This window comes from Diabrotica virgifera, chromosome 9 (genome assembly GCF_917563875.1).
Source record: "Diabrotica virgifera virgifera chromosome 9, PGI_DIABVI_V3a".
Lineage (NCBI taxonomy): Eukaryota > Metazoa > Arthropoda > Insecta > Coleoptera > Chrysomelidae > Diabrotica > Diabrotica virgifera.
In genome coordinates, this window is record NC_065451.1 from 198,672,098 (window position 1) to 198,678,893 (window position 6,796).

The following is a 6,796-nucleotide window of genomic DNA, read 5'->3' on the forward strand; positions in this document are numbered from 1 at the left end:
TAAAAACTGGCTTATCGAAAAAATACTGGGAGGCAAAAAAGTTTTAAAAACGTTGTGTTTAACTAATGGTACCACAATAATGAATTAATTGGAACGTACACAAAAGTATGGGGGTGTTTAAGGGAACAAAATTCCCATAAATTTTTTATGGGGTGGGCAAATTTCACTATAATTTTGTTTTAAGATGTTCCTGCCATAAGAATGATACATGTCCATTTTCAATAAAAAATATCTAATAGTTTTCAATATATTGAAAACAATCGATTTTCATTTTGTAACTTCAAAGGGCTGTGACTTTTTTATGAGCACATTTCTACTAAGGTAAGCTAGGTTCAATCGAACTATTTTTGACCACAGAATATGTGGTATAATTTATAACTAGTCTTTTCGGGACACTCTGTATAGTTGTATCTTTTTCTGTTTAGAGATAGTTTTTTGCTAGAGTACTTACTGAGTTCAGTGCGCCTATTAGTTTTTCCGTTTATAATTTTTTCTCCGATTTCTGTTTCAGAACATGATCTCCATTTCTTCAGTGGCTCATTCAGGAATATTTTGGAGATATGCTACAGTTTTGCCTTAAGTCGACTTTACACTACACGATTTATCATGTGATTTGTCATATGATTTTTCCACGACGAGCATTTTTGCGCTTCATTTTACGGCTCTTACGGCGCCGTAAATTATCGCGTGTGTTAGAATAAGAGTTACCTAGCTGTATGAAGGTGACGAATGAAAATAGTGTGTGGCCAACTATTTTTTGCTCACAAACGTCGAATGTCAGACGGAAAATGTTGGTAGTCGCTGACTTCCAACCAACCTATAACTACTGTCAGATAGGAATCATCCAAAACAACTTGAGGTTCCTCTGTCGATTATTACGATTATACCTACTAATAATAATTATATGTAAAAATGGTATGCGTTCTTCGAATGGGGGACTACTGCAAAATTATGTGAATAGTGTATTTATAAAGGTCGAATTACTTTGCAATTTTTGTGTTCTATACAGGATGTTACAGTACCTATTTACGCAGAAAATTAGGGAATCAGAGTTGTACAGACATCAAAGCTTTGTAATTTAAATTTAAAATCCTGTAAAATGTAATTCGGTTAGGTAATTTGGTTAAGTAAATAAGTAAAACAAAAAATTACGATTAGTAGATTAAATTATTATTTTAGACTTTAGCATGTATTTTTTTAGAGGGAGCAAATTTTTTAAATTTTTTTAATGTGTTGGTACGGTAGGTAGCTATAAGCTTAAGTCCAAATTTGTGGGGTCGCCATCCTTCCCCCACGGCCACCATCTTGGAAAAAGGGGTGCAATCAGTTTTCGCGCTCTAAAATAAATGCAGAGTGTTCCAACGAAAATTTGACCCCCCCCCCCAGAAACTCAGAAACCAAGAGTTTCGTCACAATTTGTAGTTGAAGGGGGACGAATTTTCCTGCAAAATTCATGCCCTCGAATGTAACCACCTACTGGTCCGCATCAACCCTAGTTTTTTTAAATAGCAAATGTAGTTGAGTGGCACATTATTTGAAAGGTAATTTTTTTTTCTATACGACCCTCTATTTTTTTTATTTTGCATGGTAACTTTAAAGATAAATTTAGATTTAACTAATTTATAATAAATTTGTTAGGCAAGTCCAAAATTATCTTCAAACTTATTACGTAAATTAAAAAAATAGAGTGTCGTGTAGAGAAAAAACTACCTTTCAAATGATGTACCACTCGACCACACTTCATCATCATCATTCTCTTTGCCTTATCCCTATGCGGGGTCGGCTTCCCTAATTGCATTTCTCCACACAATTCTATCTTGGGTCATATCAATGTTAATCCTTTTTACCAACATGTCCTGCCTTATCGTCTCCCCCCAGGTCTTCTTTGGTCTTCCTCTCCTACTCCTTCCAGGAATCTGCACTTCAGCTATTCTTCGTATTGGGTGATTAACGTCTCGACGTTGAACATGACCAAATCACCTTAACCATCTAAACAGCCATAAGCTGTTTTATAGAATTTTCCCTTCAGCTTCATTGGAATTTTTCTGTCACACAACAGACCACTCGCTTCTTTCGACTTCATCAATCCAGCCGCAATTCTACTGCATGCATCTCCATCTATTTCTCAATTACTCTGTAATACCGATCCTAGATACTTAAAACTATTGCTTTGCACAATCATTTCACCATCCAAAAATACCATTTCATTTGTAGTAGCTCCATCTTTAAATGAACATTCCAAATACTCTGTTTTTGTCCTACTAAGCTTTAAACCTTTTTCCTCCAGAGCTTGTCTCCACTATTCCAGTTTTTGTTCCAAGTCTCTTTCACTATTTCCTACTAACACGACATCATCAGCATACATTAAGCACCATGGAATGTTACCCTGTAGTTTAGCTGATATCTGGTCCAAAACTAATGAGAATAAATACGGACTAAGCACAGAGCCTTGGTGCAATCCTACTTTCACATGGAATTTATCAGTCTCTCCCACACCTTTCCTAACACTAGTCGTTACTCCCTCATACATATCCCTCACAACCTTTACATATTCACCAGGGACTCCTTTCTTATTGAGTGCCCAACACAGAATCTCTCGAGGAGCTCTATCATATGCTTTCTCAAGATCAATGAATACCAAATGAGCGTTTGTTTCTTTACTCCTGTATTTTTCCATCAACTGTTTTATAATGAAAGTTGCATCTGTTGTTGATCTACCCTGCATAAAGCCAAATTGATTCTCGGATATTTCGGTCTCTTCAAGTATGTCGATCAATTACTCTTTCCCATATCTTCATGGTGTGGCTAAGCAGTTTTATAGCCCTGTAGTTTGTATATTGTTGTATATCTCCCTTGTTTTTGTAAACAGGTACCAGTATACTGCTTCTACATTCGTCTGGCATTTGTCCAACTTCCATAATTCTATTAAATAGACCTGCTAGCCACCTTGTTCCTGTCTCTCCCAATGCTCTCCATACTTCCCCAGGAATATCATCTGGTCCTACCGCTTTTCCTTTCTTTATTTTTTGAAGCGCTTGAGCCACTTCCTCGTTGGTTATTTTGGTGACCATTGCTGCTACTGTCTCCGTTGACTCTACAGGCTGTCTGTCAAATTCTTCATTTAATAAGCTGTCAAAGTACTTTCTCCATCTCTTTTTGACATCCCTGTCGTGAATTAGTATTTTATTATTTTCATCTCGGGTACATCTAATCTGATTAAAATCTTTTGCTTTCTTTGCTCTCTGTTTGGCTATTTTATATACCTTCGTTTCGCCTTCCCTGGTATCAAGTTGATCTTATAGGTTTGAATACGCTTCTGCTTTGCCTTTTGCTACTGCTACTTTCGCTTCCTTTTTCGCCACCATATAGTTTTGAAGATCTGTGTCGGATCTGGTTTCTTGCCACTTTTTATATAATTTTCTCTTCTCTTTTATTTTTCCTTGTACTTCGTTTGACCACCACCAAGTCTCTTCATCCTCAAACTTTTTTCCTGACGTTTTCCCAAGTATTTCAATAGCAGTCTCTCTAATACTACTGACCATTTTTCTCCAAATTGTATTAGGGCTTCCTTTCATGTTCCAACATATTTTTTTCTACTATCCTTCTCCTGAATAGACCTTCTTTCTCATCTTTCAGCAGCCACCACTTGATTTTTTGTGGTCCTCTCCGATATTTTTGTTTAGTTTCGCTTTTTACTTCGATGTCCAGAACAAGCAGCTTATGTTGTTGGCTTACTGTCTCACTAACTATTACCTTGCAGTCCTTGCATTCACGTATGTCTTCTTTCCTTATCATGAAGTAGTCTATTTGGGATTGATGTTGTCCACTTTTGTAGGTAATAAGTTGAGTTTCTCTCTTTTTAAAGAATGTGTTAACAATCGCCATATTCAAGCATGTCATCTCCAGCTTCATTTCTAGTTCCAAAGCCTAATCCCCCATGTATTGTTTCATATCCTGTCTTGGTTTGGCCCACATGTGCATTGAAATCACCTCCTATTATAACTTTCTCCTCTGCTGGAATATCACTCAGTACGTCTCCTAATTAAACATAGAAAGCTCTTCTTTCATTCTCACCCAGACCTGTTTGGGGAGCATACACACACAACATTCAAAACCTCTTTATCAATTACAATTCCAATTTACCAATTACCAATTACCACTTACCAATTTCCTTTACCAATTTCCTTTACCAATTACCACTCGACCACACTTTCTATTTAAAAAAAAGTGGGGGTTGATTCGGGGCAGTAGGGGGGTACATTTGAGGGCATGGATTTTGCATGAAAATTCGTACCCCTCCCAATATAAATTGACGTATTTTTTTTTAATTTTGAAGAAGCTCTTGGTATCTGAGTTTCTGGGGGGGGTCAAATTTTCGTTGGAACAGACTGTGTACATAAAACTACTGAAAATAGACAATATTACAATTAAGACGATGGAGAGAACATGTACAGTGGAACCTTGATAAGTCGGATTAATCGGATTCGCGGCCGATCCGGGTTATCGAAAATCCGGGTTAGCCGGAGAATATGGTAAAAATTAATTAAATACATATAAATAATAAATAAATACACATTCTAACTGCAAAAGTATGAAACACATTATATGCACAGTAGGTACATATAAATAACATACAGTTGTATACAGTATTGTTTATTTCTTGGTAAAAAACTCAGTCAAAGTGAAAACATGTTTGTTTTGTCTGATGAAAATCGGTCCGGGTTAGCCGGACTTCCGGGTTATCGCAGGCCGACTTATCGGGGTTCCCCTATACATCCAAAAATTACTGGCGAAGAAGTAAAGAAGACCGGCTGAACTCGACTATCACTACTACTGCCCAGAAATAACAAACGAAGAAGCTACTATGAACATTAAGCGAATTTTAGATGGGAAATCACCAGGGCTTGATGACATGCATGATTTTGTGACATGCATGACCCATTGGACATGCATGACTCATGTAAAATGTAGAAAATGGGGCGGCCAATAGAGCCTGATACACTGCGACCTTTGCAGATCTATTGTGTTTCCCCCTTCTTTTATAGCACTTCATCTAGCTTGGTCCTCTTAATGAGACTCAATAGCCTTTAGTGGGCTTTTCATCTAGCCTGGTGCTTCCGGTTTTTCCTCCCCGAGTTCTAGAAACCGCACTCGTGGAAGCCTTCGCAATGACACAGAACGTGTAGAGCTACCTCTACCGGAGGATTATTGTCAATGGATGAGCCGGGGAAATGGGCCTTGGTGAGGATTATTAAGCTTTCCACCAGAGTTTCCACATACGTTTCGTCCTCTTTCTTCAAGAGGCCGACCTGATTCGCAATACCATCCGCAGCCAGGACCTTGTGGATTCTGAAGCATGCGGGAGTCTGTTCGACTTCCTCTCAGAACTTTCGCCACGAGTCTCTTTTGGCTTTTCGGATCTCCTTATTATATTGCGTCAGTTTTTCTCTATAAATGGCCCACTCCTGGTTGAATTTGGCTTTATTGAATAGCCTTCTTACATCTGCCCCAAGCTTTTGTAAGTGTTCATTCCACCAGGGTGTGTTTTTCTTTCCTTTCTTTTCTCTCTCTGGACAATTCTGGGTGAACTTTTAAAGTTATTAAAGGCAAACCAAATGACAGCTCTTTCAAAGGTATTTTACAACATACCTATATGAGACTGGTCACTTACCAAAAGACTGGATTCTATCAATATTCATTCCACTTTCCAAAAAAGCCAACTAAGTATTTATAGGAAATGTCTAGAGCCGTGTAGTTAAAGTACTCCTTACTATCATTCACTCGCTCATATACTTACATCAAATTAGAAAAACAGCTAATGAAGTTCAATTTGAATTTAAAGCAGAACTCGAAGCGAGGGAAGCAGTTTTCAGTTTGCAAGTTCTAATACAGAAATCCAAGGATATCAGTGCGATTTGTATGCATGTTTCATTGATTTCGAGAAGGCATTTGACGAAGTGCCACATGGAAAACTAATCGATATCCTTAAATTATAAGAAAAGTAAGGATATAATATAAGACTAATCTCATACATCTCTGTAACAAAAAACAACGGTGCACTTCGAAAATGAACTGTCGGAGTCGGAGATGTTCACAGTCGGAAAATGAGTTAGACAGTCTAAATCCACTTTAAGTTTTTTACTTGCCATCAAGTAATGATCAATAATTAAAAACAATAGTACCAGTCACACAGTCGTCAACTCGTCGAAGTGACGAGCAGTGGAGTAGCTAGCCCCACAGGGGCCCCAGATCAAAGTTTGTTTGAAATGGCCTTTTTCCACGACTAATATGGGATAGTGCTAATAAAAGGTTCAATAAAAGAAGCAAAAACGCTTGTATATTATAATAGAATAGAAATTTGCTTTATTGTCACTGAACATTTTACAATTTTATGGACAAAGCTTACAAAGAGTCGAAAAAAAAAAACAATGACAAATGCAGTTTACAGTTTACATTATTACAAAATACTACCTTAGTAGGGATAAAAAACAATCTATAGGACTTTTCAACGCTTCTCATTTGTTTCGAGCTTCTGTCATATGTCGTATAATCCGTGTATGATTAATATACGACATATTATTATAACAGAAGCTCGAAACAAATGAGAAGCGTTGAAAGGTCCTATTGCAAAATTTAAATAAATTGCAAATTACATAACTAATACAACTTGAGGAACTAATAAGTTCTGCGTATATTACCCAAATATAGATAATAATAATTCAGCAGCTAGAGTGGTTTACCGTCCGTCTTGTTCTGTTGCATTATCTCTTCGATAGTTAGGTATGTTACTTCTTAG